We start from the raw sequence: 19065 nt of genomic DNA, 5'->3' as shown, positions 1-19065 counted from the left end.
GCTCTTCGCATCAGGTGGCCAAAGTATTGGAGTTTCAGCTTCAACATCAGTCCTGCCAATGAACATTCAGGACTGATTTCCTTTAGGATGCACTGGTTGGATCTCATTGCTGTCCAAGTGTCTATCAAGAGTCTTCTCCAACACCACAGTTCAAAAGAATTAATTCTTCGGTGCTCAGCCTTCTTTCTGGTCCAACTCTCACGTTCATACGTGACTATTGGAAAAACCGTAAATTTGACTAGACAGACTTTTGTCAGCAAAGTGATGTCACTGCTCTTTAATATGCTGTCTAGGTTTGTCATGGCATCCAGTCCCATCACTTCATGACAAATAGATGGGGAAACAGTGGAAACAGTGGCTCGCTTTATTCTGGGGGGCTCCAAGATCACTGTAGATGGTGACTGCAGCCATGAAATTAAAAGACACTTACTCCTTGGAAGGAAAGTTATGACCAACGTAGGCAGCATATGAAAAAACAGAGATGTTACTTTGTCAAAAAAGGTCTGTCTAGTCAAAGCTATGTTTTTTCCAGTAGTAATGTATGGATGTGAGAGGTGGACTATAGAGAAAGCTGAGCGCCGAAGAGTTGATGCTTTTGAATGCTGGGAAGATTGAGGGCAGAAGGAGAAGGTGACGACAGAGGATGAGATGGTTGGATGGCATCACCGACTCAATGGGCATGAGCTTGGGTGGACTCCGGGAGTTCGTGATGGACAGGGAGGCCTGGCGTGCTGTGGTTCATGGGGTTGCAGAGAATCGGACACGACTGAGCAACTGAACTGAACTAAATTTGTCATAGATTTTCTTCTGAGGAGCAAGAATCTTTTAATTTTATGGCTGCAGGCACGATCTGCAGTGACTTTGAAACTCAAGAAAATAAAATCTGTCACTGTTTTCATTGTTTCCCCGTGTATTTGCCATGAAGTGATGGGGCTGGATGCCATGATTTTAGCACAACCGCTTATAGAAGATGCACGCATGTAACAATGTACACCAGATGTGTGAACTAACTTATGTGACTGGACGTGTGAACACATATTCACATCTTTGAAAATTCTCAACTTGAAGGTTGTATGTGGGGGACTTGATGTAGTGAAAAGTGATTCCTCCCCCATCTCCAGGCTCAGTCTCCTCCGCAGAGGCAGCTGTGATCACCAGCTAGAGACTCATTTAACTTGGGAATGACCAGCCCTCTCTGATCTCAGCCTTGAGTGCTCACTGGTGTGTGTCTTGTGTGAGGCCATGTTAACACTGATATCTATAGACCCAAGTGGGCAACCCTCGCCCACAGGATAAAGCCCCCTGAGGTTGCACTTGAGATTTCCACAGCCCGCCTGCACTCCCAGCCTCTTTCCTGGCTGCGTCACGCTTAACGTGCCACAGGGACCTCGGTGCCCCATTTTTGTCAGCCAGCTGGCCACTTCATGCCCAACTGTCAAGACTCAGATCCAATGATGTCTCCTCCAGAGGTCTTCCCAGCACCATGTCTCGGTCAGTCAGTCAGCATTCTCCAGAAGTAAATCTTCAGGGATTTATCATTGAGGGGGGAAAAATAGCTCACGTGCTTATGAAGCCCGAGAAGTCCCCAGCCCCGAAGAGTAAATTGACAGATTAGACCCCAAGAGAGCCTGTGTTTCAGGTCTAGTACAAAAGCAAGATGAACACTGATGCCCCAGCTTGAAGGTCATGATGCAAAAAGAATTGTCTCCTCCTCAGGGAAGAGGCAGCCTTTTTGTTCTCTGCAGACCTTCAGTCAGTCTGATGGTATCTAACAGTAGGATGGGATCTATCCCCCATAGGGAGGGCAAACTGATTAACTCTACAAGTTTCTATACTCATCGCATCCAAAACCCCCCAGAATAATGTTTAACTGAATATCTGGGCAGCCTGTGATCCCACCAACTTGACACATGAAATTAGTTGGGCTAAGGGCCTTTTGTATTCTCATCACTTTCTATGAATGCACTTTGCTGTAATTTTTCTTAACCATCTTTGGTTATAAGTGTACACTGTAGTAGTGTTAGAAATATTCACATTGTTGTACAACAAAGCTGCAGAATATTTTCTTCTTGCAAAACTGAAACCCTATGTTCGTTAAACAGCTCCCAGTCCTCTTCTCTCCCCAACCCCCGACATCCACCATCTACTTCCTGCCTCTATAAATTTGAATATTGTAGACCCCTCCTATACATAAAATCATTCAGCATTTGTCCTTTTGTGACTTGCTTATTTCACTGAGCATAATGTTCTTAAGGTCATCCCCAGTGAATCAGTGGTAAAGAATCCTCCTGTTAATGCAGGAGACGCAGGAGACACAGGTTCAATCCCCGGGTCGGGAAGATCCCCTGGAGGAGGAAATGGCAACCCACTCCAGTATTCTTGCCTGGGACATCCCATAAACAGAGGAGCCTGGCGGGCTGCACTCCATGGGGTCGCAGAGAGTCGGACAGGAGTGAGCGCACACGTCTGCACAGCAACGTCCTCAAGGGTCATCTGTGTTTTAGCTTTTGATGAATGGAATTCTCTTCCTTTTCAAGACTGCATAATCTTCCACTGTTTGTATAGACCATATTTGGTTTATGTATTCATCTACTGGTGAATACTCAGAGGAAGAAATGGCAACCACTCCAGTATTCTTCCCTGGAGAATCCCATGGACAGAGGAGCCTGACTGGCTACAGTGCATGGGGTCAGCAAAGAGACACAGCTGAGCCACTGAGCACTGTGAATCTTTGAGCTGCTCCCATCTCTCGGCTGTTGGGAACTCTGCTGCTATAAACACGCAAGTGTTTCTTTAGACTCTGCTTTAGACTCTTTTGAATATATACCCAGGGGTGGGATACACTTCCTGTATCTTAACCCAGATGGGATTGTATTGGGATTTCATCTCTACCGTGCTGGCACCCTCCCTTCCAGTTGCGCTGGACTTTGGGCTCTGGGAGCGATAGCCCGGGCTTTATTCGCCTCAGTGGCTTGCTCAGGATGACTCACTCGGCAAGCAACAAGTTGCTGCTCAATCACTTCCTCTTGCCTCCCCCCACCTTCAACCCAATGGCTCTGAGAAGGATGTCATCTGAGCTTTTAATATCGAAGCAGCGCCAAATTCCAGGACCCTTCACAGATTTTTGAACAATCGTTCACAAGCCGAACCAGGCAGGAGTCAGCTTGTCCTCTTGGCAGAGGAGAGAGCTGAGCTTCATTGTCTGCTCGTTGGAAAAGCACAGCCGGGCACTTCCAGGCGGCTCCGGACCCCGGGGGAGGCCAGACGAAACTGGAATGCCGCAGGTAGATCTTTCATCCCCTCTCTGCCTCCTCTTTCTGGGGCGAAGAGTCCTCCATAGGCACTTCGAAAATAGTATCACATGATTTACTAGCTTCCTAAATAGATCTCTGTAAAAGCAGACCCACTGCGAACTAACCTGGTTAGTCCTGGGCACAACTGTATTAACCATTTCGTTCAACAAAGATATAAGTCACCATGAACTTGAGGCCACTCCAAGCTGGTAGAGGCCCTGTCTCTTTCCTCAGCTGCTCTCCCACTGGGCTTACAGTGTCCTGGCCTCGCTTGGAAAGGCTGGAGCTGAGTGCGATGCTAAGATGTAGGGAGATTTGAGGTAACTTCAGCTTTGTCCTCGGATTGGTTTGTGATTATTCAGTCACTAAGTTGCGTCCGACTCTTTGTGACCCCAAGGACTGCAGCACACCAGGCTTCCCTGGTATGACGCTCAAATATCTCCTGGAGTTTGCTCAAATTCATGCCTACTGAGTCAGTGAGACTATCTAACCATCTCGTCCTCAGAAACCACCCTGATTTCCAGACATCGCTTGTGAACAGTGGTCTTATTTGCCCTCAGAAATGAAGCAGCCATGGGACTTCCCTGGTGCTCGAGTGGCTAAGACTTCGCCTTCCAGTCCAGGGGTTGCTGGTTCGATCCCTGGTCTCGAAGCAATATTGTAACAAACTCAATAAAGGCTTTAAAAATGGTCCACATCAAAAAAAAAAAAAAAGTCTTAAAAAAATGAAGCAGCTAAAGCAGCCCTCTCCCACTTCCCCAGTGGAAGCTTCCTTTCACTTGCTCTAGCCACCTTCCCACCTTCCTTCCCTCACTTCTGTCTGTCTGTCCTGCCAGCACTGTCCCTTCATGCATCCATCGCAGCAGGCCCCTGCAGCCCCTTCACTGGGTCCCAAAGCTTTTCCTGCCACTACATCCAGCTGCTTCCTGGCCCCACCAGGAGGGACCCCACAGTCACCCTGGCCACCACGGACTCCCACCCTTTCTCGGCTCCCCTGCATCCCCTTGACTGCAAGGCCCACCTCACACCGCCTCCCCTCCTGGAGTTTCAGGCAGAAAGGAATCCTCCCAGACCCTGAATCTGAATCCACAGCCATCTCACCTTCCTCTGCCAAACAGGCATCACAACGGCCATCAAAAATAAATAAATAAATAAATATAAAGGAGCAAGAAAGGAAAGAAAACGTGTTGGACGGTGATGGGGAACCAGGGACGTCAAGTGGACATCCATTGACTCTGAGTGTTTCCTTCAACTGCTTGCGGCAGGTCCTGGGGACTCGAGGGACCCAATATCCATGTAGGGAACTAGGTGTACCACCAAAAACAGGGAGGAAGGTGGAGTTGAGCCCATGCAAGTTTAAAGAGGTCAGGGAGCCTGTGTATGGCAAGGCCACCTGCCAGGTGGAAAGAGAACTTCAGCTGCTGAGAAGAAGGGGAAACAAAGAGAGGAAGAAAGAAAGGAGGAAAAGAAGGAAGGAAGAGACAGAGGGAGGGAGGGAAGCACCTTGAATGCTAGGACAGTGAGATGAATGTTTGCACACTTGACAGTGACTTGCCCCTGGCCCATCCCTGCAGGAGGCGTGTGACCAATCCTGTGCGATTATAGGGTAATTGCTCAGCATCTAACTGGACAGAAGTTTCCAAAAATATTTATGCAGTAAGGTTGGACCAGAATTTTAAAAGAAGTTTTGGGGGACAAAGAGTCCCTTCAAGGAGAGGCTGAAGGTCAAATGTTTTAGAAAATCTTTTCCTGGTTTTTGAACAGTCTACTGTTGCAATGATGTAGAAAGAAGCCTGGCTGTTTCAGGAAGCCCTGCCATGGCTCTGAGGTCTGGAGTCAAAGCACTTTCTGAAAGAGGCGGAAAATAGTCCTTAACTTGTTTTATTTAGAAGAACAGAAATCAACTTAAAATACAATTCTTTGTTATATTCAAATTTGCATGGTGGTGAAGAACCACTCATGGGAGACACTACAGAAATCTTTCAATTATTGATTAGCCATGAAAATGAGTTGAAGAAAAACTAGATTAACCCTTTAAGGTAAGAAGTGAGTGGTACATTCTTTGTCTCACAGGTCAGATAGGGTTGAGGGTGTCTCTCGTTGTTCAGTCGCTCAGTCGTGTCTGACTCTTTGCAACCCCATGGATTGCAGCACGCCAGGCTTCCCTGTCCTTCACTATCTCCTGAAGTTTGCCCAAGTTCATGTGCATCGAGTTGGTGATGCCATCCTGCCATTGCATCATCTGTCGCCCCTTTCTCCTCCTGCCCTTAATCTTTCCCAGCATCAGGGTCTTTTCCAGTGAAGGTCTCTTGCCTGTGGTCATATAGACGTATCCTCCATCAGAGCTCCTGGCTTGGAGCCCTGCTCATGCCCACCCACCTCCACCCCCCAGGGCCTGGCACCAGGCTCTTCCTGACTAGGCCACAGGTTTTCTGTTAATGACCCTGATCTAGGCGGAAGTAGTACAAAAGAACTTTGGGATTTTAAAGTTGCAGTGTTGACTCATAAAGTTATTTCACAAAGAACAATTGTGATTTCAGTGTGGTTTAAAACTGACATTCTGAGAAACAAGTGAGGCATGAAGGGCCCCCTTGGCAGGGATGCCAAAAAGGATCATCAGAGGCTGCAGGTAGAGTGCTTTGGGGGACCCTGACATGGTGCCTTTAAAACAGGGTTTTGCCAGGTTTGCACAGACCTGGGACATGTATATATCCTTTAAATAGATTTTAGACTAACAGACACATGGGGAAAAAAAATTGCCGGCAAGCAGAGAGGTAAATCAGGGCTTCCCAGGTGGGTAAAGATTCTGCCTACCAGTGCAGGAGGCATAAGAGACACGGGTTCAATCCCTGGGTTGGGAAGATCTCCTGGAGGAGGGCAGGCAGCCCAGTCCAGTATTCTTGCCTGGAGAATTCCATGGATAGAGGAGTCTGTGGTGGGTCCATAGAGTTGCAAACAGTCAGACATGACTGAATCAACGGAGCACAGCATGCAGAGAGGTGAATGGATCACTGGAATCAGAGAAGAAATGATCCCAAAGGAAAAGAAAGAAGCAGAGTTCTTCTGGGCCTAGAGTACAAATAGCTTCATCCATCACAACCCAGCATTTCCTGCTCCAAGGCAGACCCAGAGGAGCCGTGGAACAACGGCCTCCTCTCACTGGATGTTAAGCCTCAGACAGAGCTGTTCCTCCTGACTTAGCAAGGCTCCTGGGGACTTGTGTCAGTTGCTCAAACATTCAGGAACCAACCAACGATGCAAAGTTTGATCCTGGCACCCCTTGTGGATCCAAGTCAGACATGTCTGGGGGCTTTACGCAAGCAGTCCCCAACCTTTTGGCATCAGGGACCAATTTCATGGAAGACAGTCTTGCCATGGACATCCAGGGTGAGGTTGGGGACCCTGCTTTACATACTGACTGTTTGCACCCAGTAAGTCAGTTTATGGAAAGGGGAGTGTGAAGAAATGGGATGTGGAAAGGCAAGCATCTTTCTTCCTAGCCAGAGGGTGGTTAGGAAGGGGTAGGGGCAGTGTCTATCTTTTATGTCCACCTATGCTGTATGCCAGCCCCATCCAGACTCTTTGAAACTCCCTGGACTGCAGCCCGTCAGGCTCGTCTGTCCAGGAGATTTCCCAGGAAAGAATACTGGAGTGGGATCCTCCAGGGGATCTTCCTGACCCAGGGATCGATCCCGAATCTCCTGCGTTGGCATGTGGATTCTTTACCAAGGAGCCACCTGGGAGAGCTGAGCTTTTTCTGACCGACTGCCAGGCGCAGGAACAACATGGATCCTTCAGGAGGGAGCCATGTGGAACCACTGTAACCTGACCAGGTTCCTTCCATTTGCTCCACCAGCTCAGGGGCACTGGCAGTGTGCCACCCTGCCTGTGGAGCCAGGTCCCGGAGAGGGTTTCCTGTGATTTCAAGAAAAGGGAGCACCAGTGCCCTGAATGGCCGGCCACAGGCCCTGCCTCCTGAGTCTGCTCCCTCCCCTCTCCTTCTTCCTCCCCACTCCTCCCTTCTCCCCTCCCCTCCCCTCTTGGGAGCATGGCCAGCCTTTAGTTCTGAGACACTTACTCCCTGTCCAACCACGAGGCAATTACAGATGATTACCTCTGAATCAGGGGCAGATCATCCACGGGCTTCCTGCCCTGGGTTGCCGTGGGTGGAACCAACTGCCAGTGAGAAATATCTCTTTAATCTACTCTGAAGATCTCTGTTGAGTTGGTGGTTTAGGGTGACTAACCCTCTCCTTCTGGTGGGGGTGAGGGTGGGGGTGCCGCAGAGGTCTACAGTGGGCCCACTCTCTGGGAAGCTGGCCCTCCTCTAGGGGTCAGGAGGAGAGAGCTCAGCTTTAGCGTTTGCATCACCGAGACGCATCTGGAACTTCTTGCCTGTACGGGTTGCATCTTGTACTTCCTTCACAAGCCGTGCCTACCGGCCGAAGTGGTGCTTGCACCTGGATCCGAATCCCTGGGCCTGGTCTGTGATTAGTCGATGCTCCCCGCCCCCCATAGAAGTCTCTGGTAAATTACTGAGTCCAGAGATAGGAGTCCTCGGTGAGTATTTCACCTCAAAGCACAAGCAGTCGTCGGGATCACTGGAGGCTTGTTCAAACAGAACCCACCTGAGAAGTTTTCTTTCACAAGTTTCCAGTGATCCTAACGCTTCTGGTTCCAGATCACCCAGAGGACCACTGGCTGGGCTTCCCTGATGGCTCAGCAGTAGAGAGCCTGCTTCCCAATGCAGAAGACGCGGGTTTGATTCCTGGGTCAGGAAGACTCCCTGGAGAATCCCTGGACAGTGGAGCCTGGCGGGCTGCAGTCTATGGGGTCGCAAATAGTTAGACACGACTGAGCGACTTAACAACAACAGCCCCACAAAGCCTTCCCTCTCCTTCGTGTTCCTTGCTGTGCCTCCCAAAGCTCTGCAGTGTTGGCTGGGGCAGGATTTCAGGAGAAGCGAAATAAACCCGAGAAAAGCTGAATGACCCATCCGCATTGCCACAGAATCCCTCTCCCAGGAAAGGGAATTTCTTAATTTTGTCCTTCTATGCACTCGACTCAGATCTATAGCAGAGAATTGCTCTCTCAAAAAGACAGTCTTTTATCTTGAAAGCAGGATCTAAACTGTTGTCCTTCCTTCCAACAAGAATGAAGTCTGTTTCTTGATTTTTGTTTATGGAGATACAATTGACATATAACCTTATATTACTTTCAGCGTGATTTGACATTAGCATATATTGGAAAGTGATGACCACAGTAAGTTAACATCCCTTGCCTCACATTTTTCCTTGTAAACAGAACTTTTCAGTTTCTGTCTACAAGAACTTTTAAGTCCCTACATCTCGTGTGCACTGTGTTACATTCAAGTATACCACACCACGTTGTTAACCACGGTCACCGTGCTGTACGTCAGATCTCCAGGACGTATTTATCTCACACAGTAAGTCCCCTACATACAAACCTTCAAGTTATGAACTTCCAAAGGTGTGAACGTGCGTTCACAGTCCAGTCACGTAACTTGGCTTGCACGCCTGGCATATATTGTCCTGTGTGTGCATCCTCTGAAGTGGTTGTGCTTTTGTGCACCTCACTGTTTGGTACTGTACGGAGAAGGCAACGGCACCTCACTCCAGTACTCCTGCCTGGAAAATCCCATGGACGGAGGAGCCTGGAAGGCTATAGTCCATGGGGTCGCTGAGGTTTGGACATGATTGAGCGACTTCACTTTCACTTTTTACTTTCCTGCATTGGAGAAGGAAATGGCAACCCACTCCAGTGTTCTTGCCTGGAGAATCCCAGGGACGGGGGAGCCTGGTGGGCTGCCGTCTATGGGGTCGCACAGAGTCGAACACGACTGAAGTGACTTAGCAGAGAACAATAGTACAGTGTCTTTATTTGAAGGCCAGGATGTCTGGAAGCAAGCGTCAAAGCCGTGGTGATGTAGCTGGTACTACTGTACTTTTCGAAGTACTAAACCATAAGATGAAAAATGCTTCTATTTTGTGTTTTTCATGTGTTATTTGTGTGAAGAGTATTACAAACCTATGACAGGACAGTACTCTATAGCCGATTATGTTCGTGGATACCTAGGCTAACTTTGTTGGACTTAGAAACAAACTGGATGTATGAATGTGCTCTCAGAACGGAATTAGTTCATGTGTTGAGAACTTACTGTAACTGAAAAAGAAATGTACCATTTAACTGCCTGCACATTCCCTTCTTATCCTGGAGTCGTCTCTCCTTTATCCGTGGAGTAAAAGCTAGTGTTTACTGAGGGCCTACTATGTGCCAAGTGTGTGCTACTGGCAAGCGGTTCATGTGTCCGTGTCAAGGGGTCTTCCCAACAGTTTTGCAGATAATACGTCATCGGTCTATCTTACACATGAGCAAACTGAGGGTTAGGGTTTTGTGTTTGCTTGGGGCTACAGAGCCAGTCACAGGTAGGACAGGGCTTCAAAGTGGGGTCTGATACCAGTGGTCTGTTCTCCATAATATTCCATCGGCTATACTATGAACTAACAAATTACAAAATGAGAGATGTCACATATTACAATTCTTCTATGATCCATCCATTAATTCAAGTTCTTTATTTAGTAAGCATCTACCCTGTGCCATGTGTTACAGTCAGGTCCTGGGAATACAGCTGGCCCCCTATCAAAGGGTTCAGCATCTGAAAATTGAACCAACCTCAGATGGTAAATACTTAAAAATAAATAAAGAAAATCTCAGAAAGTTCCCAAAAGTGAAACCTGGATTTGCCAGGCTGGTAACTAGTTACATGGCATTTACAACTAGTTACATAGTCTTTGTATTATAAATAATCTTGTTGTTGTTACAGTTGCTAAGTCATGGCCAGCTCTTTGGCAACCCATGGACTGCAGCACGCCAGACTCCTCTGTCTGTGGGATTCTCCAGGCAAGAATACTGGAGCGGGTTACCATTTCCTTCTCCAGGGGATCTTCCCCACCCAGGGGGAAGAATGAACCTGTGTCTCCTGCATTGGCAGGTGGATTCTTTACCACTGAGCCACCTGGGAAGCCCTGTTAAGTAACCCGGGGATGATTTAAAGTATACAGGAGGATATAAGCATTTTATATAAGGAACTTGAGCATCCTTGGATTCTGGAGTCCTAAGGGATCATGGAACCAATATCCTCCGACATGGATAAAACAACTGTACAATGATGTACTGCTGTAGCCGCGAGTTCCGGAAAACAAACTCACTCAGAAGGACAATGCAAACAGCGGAGTGCAGTCTATTACACCGGCGGGCCCAGGCAGAGTCTGCTCTCAGCCAAGGACCCCGACCCAGTTTTTGTGCAAACCTTATATACCTTAAGTGTACCTGCCCAAACCCACCTCCCCAAATTCCCTGAAACTAGTCTGAACAAAGGAAAAGAAAGATACAGTCAAAGTTAACCCGTGATTCATATGCCTTAAGCCTAGGTAGTTAACAGTGGACAGTTATCAATAGGCCTGTGGTCATACCCCAATAAGCATAATAGAATGTATGATTCTATTCGGTTCCACGGATAATTAGGCTATTCTTTTGGGCGACTGGAGAGTCTAGGTATGAGCCCTGGGGCTCTTCCTTCCGGGGGCTCTGGTTTTCCAATTGGTAGTTGTTTCCATAGATACTGAGCATATAGCTCAAAGTCCACAGTCTGGCCCAAGAGGCAGTCCTGCTCTCAAGATAGAGCCTGTTCTGTCTGTTTCTTCTTTCAATGCAAGAGAGAATTTTACAAAATAGTTTCCCAGAATGCCTGGTGAAATTTTATTTTTTAGTAGTTTGTCCTCTGGTTCAAGTTGTTCAGAAAATTACCTCTATCATTAGGCCCAGAATGCATTCTTCCGTCTTCAATTTGTTTTCTGACAAAACACGTCTGAGTTTCTAAAAACTCAGTTTGATAAATTTGTTTCCTATTTCTCCTAAAGAAGGAACATGCGTTGCTTTAACTTTTAAAATATTTTTAGGATTCCCCTGGTAGCCCACTGGTTAAGAGTTTGCCTTGCAAGGCAGGGGACACAGGTTTGATCCCTGGTCCTGGAAGAATCCACATGCTGAGAGGCAACTAAGCCTGTGTGCCACAACTAAGGCCCAATGCAGTCAAATAAATAAAATATTCTTATTTTTGAAGGAACAATACATTTATAGGGCTGAAATTTTTAAGAAAACAAAGGATGCATAGTAAACATATCTCTTCTCCTGACCCTCAGCCCCTCCAAATCTCCCCAGAACAATCATTATTATAAACGTATATACTGTCTCTCCCTTCTTTCCTTATCAGAACAAATGGTTGGTTACTATCGTGCATGCTAAGTCGCCTCAGTCATGTCCCACTCTTTGTGACCCTATGCATGGTAGCTTGCCAGGCTCCTCTGTCCATGGGATTCTCCAGGCAAGAATACTGGAGTGGGTTGCCATGCCCTCCTCCAGGGGGTCTTCTCCACCCAGGGAACGAATGCTTGTCTCTGTCTCCTACTTTGGCAGAGGGGGTTCTTTACCACTAGCACCTCCTGGGAAGCCCTTTACAAAGCGCCAATTCAGTAAATAGTTACCTTGTTCTTCTTCACAGCTGCACATAGAAACAATTCTAAAAGGAACCATGTGATATTGAATTAGGCCCTGTTGGTGAACCTATTACATGGTCTAGTATTTTGCTATGACAAACAGTTCTACGCTGACTGCTCTTGTATGTATGTGAACTTACACATGAGCAAGTCCACCTATAAGATAATTTACTTTTAGGGGAAATGCTGGGTTAAGGGCAAATGATATGTGCATTTGTAATTAAACTTTTTTATTACTGAATATTTCAAGCATTCAGTAAGCCAAGAGACAAGTACAATGGACTTCTATACACACTCCACCACTTTTCAATGGTTATCATTAATCTACAGCTGATACTATTTCATACATACTATATATATATATAGTATATATATATAGGTAGGTCCTACTTATCCCCCTCATCCCAAATTATTCTGAAACAACTCTGACACAGTATTTTCTCCATGGGTAAATATTTCTGAAAAGTAAGGGCTTAAAAAAATGTGTGTAATATCACTAGCATATCTAAAATAAATTAATATTATTTTATTAATGTCATCATTTGTTAGTATCACATTTCCCCAGATTGTCTCATGAAAAATTATTTTTTCAACAGCTTGTTCTTTGGTTCAGAATCTCAATAAGTTTCAACCATTTACTGCAGTTGGTTAAGTTTTTTTTTTTAATTTATTGGTTTTCTCCTCCACTTCTCTCCTTTCTTTCTTTCTTCTTTTTTCTTCTTTGTCCTGAGTGATATTACTGTAGAAACTGAGTGAATTTGCTTCCAGAGGCTGGATTTTGCTGGTTACATCCCCATAGGGACATTTAATATGCTCCTCTATCCTTTAGGTCAAAGGAAAAATGCAAAATTAAACTGTAGAATTTCTTGAAATAATCAAGAAAAAACATATCCTAATCTGTGTGGCATAACTAAAGTAGTTATTAAAAGAAAACATAGAGAGCTAAATATCTATATCAATCAAAAAGGAAATTAAAATAAGTGAATTAAATATTCAACTTAGAAAGCTGAAAAATATAGCAATAAAAAAATTAAGTAAGAAAAAAAACAGCAGAAAGAAGATAAATACAGAAATTAATGTTTTATTATTTTTTTCAACTTGCTGAAAAGATTTAGGATCATCATTCCAGACCTAGGTGGTCATTTTGTGGTTTACAACAACTAAATAGACAACAAATGGTACCTCCCTGGTGGCTCAGTGGTAAAGAATTCGCCTGCCAATACAGGAGATAGGGGTTTGATCCCCAGGTTGGGAAGATCCTCTGGAGAAAGAAATGGCCACCCACTCCAGTATTCTTGCCTGAAGAATCCCATGGACAAAGGAACCTGGTGGGCTACAGTCCATGGGGTCGCAAAGAGTGGGACACTAAGAGACTAAACCACCACACCTGACAACATAACCTAGGTTAACTGTCAGAGGGAAAAGGCTTTTATACCCAGTTTGCTTTGGATTTCAAGATGAGGCCTGCTTTGACTGTTAGTGAGAAATCAGGTCCGGAGTCCTCACTTAGGTTCTTGGTGAAAAACTTCAAGGATCAGGGAGGACGCAGGGAAGGGAGTCCCGAGGGGTCAGGTCTGAGGGGCAGAGGGGCATCTCCTCCCCCGTTGGATACAGGGCTTTGCCTTCCTCAGGCTCTAGGTCAGATCACCACTGCCAGAATCATTCATTGCTAGGGAGGCCTTTAGCAAACCCCTCTGAGAGAAATGTCTTTACCCTCAAGCAGGAGTGTTAAAGGGGCGAGGGTCCAATGAGATGCCCTGTAGAGCTACATCTCAGTAGGTGACAGCTAACAGGATGGCGCTGGGGTTCTGTGATTCTACGATGGGGACCCGCTGACACATCAGGGGACACAGAGCATCGAACAGGAGAAATCAACCAGACTGCTTCCCTTCTCCGAGGCCCACTCCTGCTGAACGCGGCACGTCCACCCCCGGGCCTTCTGTGCTGCCTCGGCCTCCATCCGCCCACCTTGCAGCCCGGCTGCGCGCTAGGACAATTCCAGCCCCGCGCGCCCGGTCCTGGCCGGGCTGCTGTGCGCTCTCGCCCGCAGGCCGTGCCGCTGAGCCCCCAGGCCGGGCTCGGGGGTCAGGGATCCAGTGGGGGAGGCGCTTTCTCCAGCTCAACTGGGTCTCCCTGCCCCGGAGGGAACACAGAACATCCAAAGGGCGCTCCTCCGGCCTGGAGCGCGGGGACTGGTCCTTCCCGTCCCCTCCCCCGCGGGACAAAGACCCGGCCTTCCCCATTCTTCCTGCCGTCGGCCGGCTTACTTGGTGGCACAGGAGCCGCGGGGACCGAGTAGAGACCCCACCCCCGACCCCGCGCCCCGGCGCGCCTCCAGCTGCTGCAGACCCGGTAAGTGGGCGCCCCTCCACCGCCGCCCCGCACCTTCCCGGCGGGGTCGCCGCGCGCCCGGGACCTGGCGGGAGCCCTGGAACCGGAGCCCGCGACGCCCGGGGACGCAGGAAACGCCCGCGGCAGACAAAGGGCCGGGGTCCCCAGCGCCGCCCTGAGCCCGGGGGCGCCCGCCCGCCTGGCCTGCGCCGCCCAGCGAGCGTCTCCTTATTTGGTCAAATGACACGCGGGGTTCTCCGGGCGGGGCGCGCCTATCTGCGGGCCCAGCCGCGCGGACCTCCGCTGCCGTCCCCCGTCTGTCCGCGAGCCGCAGCGCGGTGAGTGAGCTCCAGTCAGGCCAGGGGCTGGGGGCCGGCGGTGGGGCACCGGGGAACAAGGGAACCCCGGAGGAGGGGGGAGATCTGTGGACAGTGCGGCTGGGGGTGGTGGGGAACCTGGGCACTGGGGAGCCGAGGGACAGAAGAGGGCTTGGGGACAGCTGGCGGTGGGGGATCTGGGGATGGGAGGTCTGGTGGTGGGGATACCCAGAGAGAGGGGAGCCAGCCATGGGGGGGTATCCAGGGACAGGGGAGTTGGCCCTGGGGGCCACCTTAGAGGTACCTTAGGTGGGAGGGACCCGGCCGGGGATGGACCCCACCTCATCCCGAAGGGAGAACAGCAGCCAGCCTCCTGGAGAGGAGGGTCACCAAGCCAGTGGTCTTGGAGCACTGGCCGAGTGAGTCTGCTCTGGGCGCCCAGGCTTTTCCTGCGGTGGAAAGGAATGGACCTTGCTGGTGACCTCAGGCATAGATCTGAACCTGAAACATGAGAGCAGAATAAAACCAAAACAGGCTTCTTTTAAAAAATACAGTACTCATCTTAAACTGACTCCTGTGGTATCTTGGCATATCTGAAATTGCAGGAACAAAGTGTTAAATGTTTCCATTTTAAAGGAAGGATTAATTCTCTTGACTTTCAGATCCCCACTTGGCTTTCCATTCCCATTAGTCTAACCTGGTCAGCTATGCTGCACTAGGGCCCTGGGGAGGCAGTAACCCACCCACCTCTGGGACTTAGAATCCCAAGAACTGTGTTTAGGACCCACCCCCTTGGAGCTAACCCCGCTGATATGTGTTTTGTAATAATACCTTAGAGGGAGGAGGCTTTCATATCTTGAAGGTGATTTCAACCAAGAAACAAGTGAGGAGAGTCTGAGAAGTACAGGCATTCCTCGGCTAACACTTAAAGTCCTACAAAAGCAAACAATGAAGAATATTTCATTGTGCAGCTGTATGAATTTTTTCACAGTGTTTTCCAACCTGTTTTTTTAAGCGTTGTGAGTTAATAGATGGAATGGGGTTTCCACAGTGTCTACTATCTGGTTTCTTTGATGCCTCTGCAGAGCTGCATGTTCACAGGGCTGTGTTGGCTTCCCACCAGCCAGGCATGGTGGGGTAGGCTCAGGTATGGACGTGCTTTGAGGCAGGTGTGGCTGGTAGCCTGTGTGCTTGGGCTGGAGCTAGGCTGCCTGGGCTTAGATTCCCGTCGCTCCCCATCCCTCAGCCTCAAGCTGTGCAGTCTTGGCCAGGTCATCTAAACTCATGGTGTTTTGGTTTCCACAACCTGAAAACACAGGATGGTGGCTTGCTTGCAGGGTTTGTTATAAAGCCTGCCCATCAGAAGCAGTGTATACAAAATGGATATTACCCTTGTTTTTACAGATACACTGGAACACAGAGAGATCGAAGTAACTTTTCTCAAGGTTTCCCAGCTTAGAAACAGTGACTCCAAGAGCAGACCCCAGACAGCTTTAACTTGAGAGCCTGAGTTCTAACCGCTAAACTGAGAGGGGGGTGGGGGTGGGGGAACCTGAACATTTCAATGAGGGCGTAACTGCATACCTTCACGGTTGTTGTTAAGTCACTTCTAGTACTGAAAAAATCTAATTGCAGCCCAGCAGGATATTGAAAAAAAAAAGACTGAAGACTGGGCTCAGGAGGCCTGGGTTCTCTTCCTGTCCTGCCCTGAGTGCCTGTTTCCCAGCCTCTGGGGCTCCAGCTGCCTTGTTATCAGCAGGAGGCTGGAGGAGGTAGCTTACCTAAGCTGCTCTGACTCAGCACCAGGAGATAACCCAGTTCCGTGAGCTCCTGTGAACAGAAAGAACCCTTGGAGACTTCCTGGTCATTCTCTTACACCAGATTTATCAGAGCCACATTGTCACATGAACTTACACTGAGCGGTCACTTTCTGAAGATGACCACCTGGAACTGAACGCACAGGCCCATCTCTAGGGGCTGTGAGCCCAGTCTTCCAGAGCCGGAGGCTGGCAGTGACTTTGGGGTGAGTTACATGAATAGCCTCTCTTGTCCTGACTGGTGGATTGCAGTGTTAGCTCTTGTGGTGGTTCATTTTGCATCAATCTGATTGGGTCACCTGGTGCCAAGACACAAATGTAACTTCTGGGTATGTCTTGGGAGGCTGCTTGTGGAGGCGATTAACATTGAATCAGTAACCTGAGTCGCCCTGCCCAGCTGGGGTGGCCTCGTGCAGTCAGCTGGAGACCTGAGTTAGAACAGAAGGCTGAGCAGGAGGGGACGCCCTGCGTCTGACTGTGAAGCTGGGACTTGGTCCTTTCCAGGCTCTGGTCGCAGCTGGAACTTCAGCTCATCTTGGGTCTTGAGCCTGCAGGCTTTTGAACTAGAATTTACACCTCTGGCAGACTCAGACTGGAACTTCAGACTCAAGAGCTCGTAGCTCTGCTTTGCCAGTAGTCCTCCAGCTTGCCAGTAGTCCTCCAGCTTGCCAGCTGCTTGGGACATCCAGCCTCCATAATAATATGATCCAATTCCTAATAATCAGTCTCTTCATATAATATGTACTTTCAGTTCTGCTTCTCTGGAGACCCTGTCTACTACCATTTCTCAGTAACTTTGCTTCACAATTCTCTCCATACGCTCAGTTTTGCGGTTTTAAATTTTTATTGGAGGACTGTTGCTTTACAACATTGTTAGTTTCTGCCGTACAGCAACATGATTCAGCTTTTTGTACACATGGATCCCCTCTTTTTTGAACTTCCTTGCCATGGCAACCAACTCTAGTGTTCTTGCCTGGAGAATCCCAGGGACAGGAGCCTGGTGGGCTGTTGTCTATGGGGTTGCACAGAGTTGGACATGACTGACGTGACTTAGCAGCAGTAGCAGCCATTTGGGTCATCGCAAGAATCAAGTAGCGTTCCCTGTCCCCTACAGTAGGTTCTCACTAGTTATCTATTTTCTGTTGTTGTTCAGTTGCTAAAATGTGTTCGACTCTTCGTGACCCCACAGGCTGCAGCATGCCAGGCTTCCCTGTCCTCCACGACCTCCCAGAGTTTGCTCAAGCTCATGTCCATTGAGTAGGTAACGCTATCTAACCATCTATTTTATACCTAGTATCAACAGTGTATATGTATCTATCTCAATCTCCCAATTCCTCCCCCACCCCATCTTGCTTTTTAAAGATTCCATCACCCCACTGCTACTGGTGGTCCCCATGTTCCCTTCGCTGTAAAATGTGCTTGCCCGCCCTCTTGGGTCTCTGATGACCTGTTTGAGGGCAGCCTCTGGTCTGTTGATCTTCAGTCTGGTTCTCATGGGTGATTCTCACGCCCCGTCTGAGTTTTGGACATCACATGTCATCCTGCTCGTCCTTGGCCTGTGTAAGTGGTACCTTGGCGGCCCTAAATTAGTTTGTGACTTAAAGATCTCCTTCAAGTGTTTCTAAGTGAGGCCAGTGATGTCTGTGCCCATGGGTGAAGTGGCTGCCCTGTTTTTGTAAGTAAAACCAGTGTTGAAGGGCATCCTTGAAGCCTGTAAATGTTTTGTGTTTCAAAAGAATAGGTCTGTCTGTGCTTGATGGTACGACCTTTGGAACAGATGAGAATCAGCCAGTTTAGGCAGTGGTGGGAACAGCAGGAGGTGTGCGTGCCTGTTGTGACAGGATCCTGCGGGCTGCGCTAAAAAACACCAAGGGGAGTGGGGCTTTGCGAACAGGGAGGGAGCTGGTCTTTTGTGGAAGTTGGGGTCAGAGCAGATGGAGGCAGAGGAGAGTAAACTGCGAGCTGCCTTCTGGAGATGGGAGGAGACGCATGAAGGGGAGTGCGGGTGTCCTTTTGTTCTTGTGAAACCCAACGTGGTTACTTGGGCCACACGTAACCAGGAAGCGGAGGGAGAGAGGCTGGGCTCCCCCTGCACACGTTGATGCCAGTAGAGGACCTGAGGCCTCCAACCATCCTAGCTTGTGTAATTATGCTTGTCCTGTGCAGACAGAGCTGATATGTTTTGAGATTAAGTTGCCAGATAGAATCTTAAAGGTGATTTAAATTCTTTGGAGCTAGAACTAGACAACTCTTCTGGAGACTGTGTGTTTCATCTCAGTCTGCCGGGGCCGTTTCATTATTCAGTACTACCCAAAAGATAATTCCAGAGACATCAGCTCACCTTATCCAAGCCTTGTCTCTCACACAAAATATTTCTTAACACGATCATAAACGAGCTTTTTAAATGTTTCTGAAAGTTACTAGTTAATATACCAAGTTATACATTCATGAACCCTGCCTATATTCTCACTGAAGACTCAGTAAATTAACCCTTAAATATACAACAGGTATGGCTGCCCAGCTGGCTCAGTGGTAAAGAGTCTGCCTGCCAATGCAGGAGATGCAGGTTTGATCCCTGGGACGGGAAGAACCCCTCGAGAAGGAATTAGCAGCCCACTCTGGTATTCTCGTCTGTAGAATCCCATGGACGGAGGAGCCTGGTAGGCTGTAGTCCGTGGGATCACTAAGAATTGGATGTGACTGAGCTCACATACACACACACACAAGGTAT

At 48.4% G+C, this 19065-nt stretch overlaps 1 protein-coding gene across 4 annotated transcripts in view; it reads left to right on the top strand.

Moving 5' to 3' along the window:
- Positions 1-19065, top strand: part of FHL2 (four and a half LIM domains 2) — a 47307-nt gene that overhangs the window by 8349 nt on the left and 19893 nt on the right. Inside the window, exon 1 of one of the 4 annotated variants that reach the window (XM_018054972.1) lies at positions 13297-14221. The exons of 1 other annotated variant lie outside the window; for it this stretch is intronic. The gene's annotated coding sequence lies outside the window, so the exon portion shown is untranslated. Of the gene's footprint in view, positions 1-13296; positions 14222-14431; positions 14539-16273; positions 16541-19065 lie in introns of those variants that run through there. 2 more of the 4 variants (XM_018054971.1, XM_018054973.1) reach the window with 2 other exon arrangements.

This window comes from Capra hircus, chromosome 11 (genome assembly GCF_001704415.2).
Source record: "Capra hircus breed San Clemente chromosome 11, ASM170441v1, whole genome shotgun sequence".
Taxonomy (NCBI): domain Eukaryota; kingdom Metazoa; phylum Chordata; class Mammalia; order Artiodactyla; family Bovidae; genus Capra; species Capra hircus.
The sequence above is the reverse complement of the archived record's forward strand: the minus strand, read 5'-3'. Positions and strand labels throughout refer to the sequence as shown.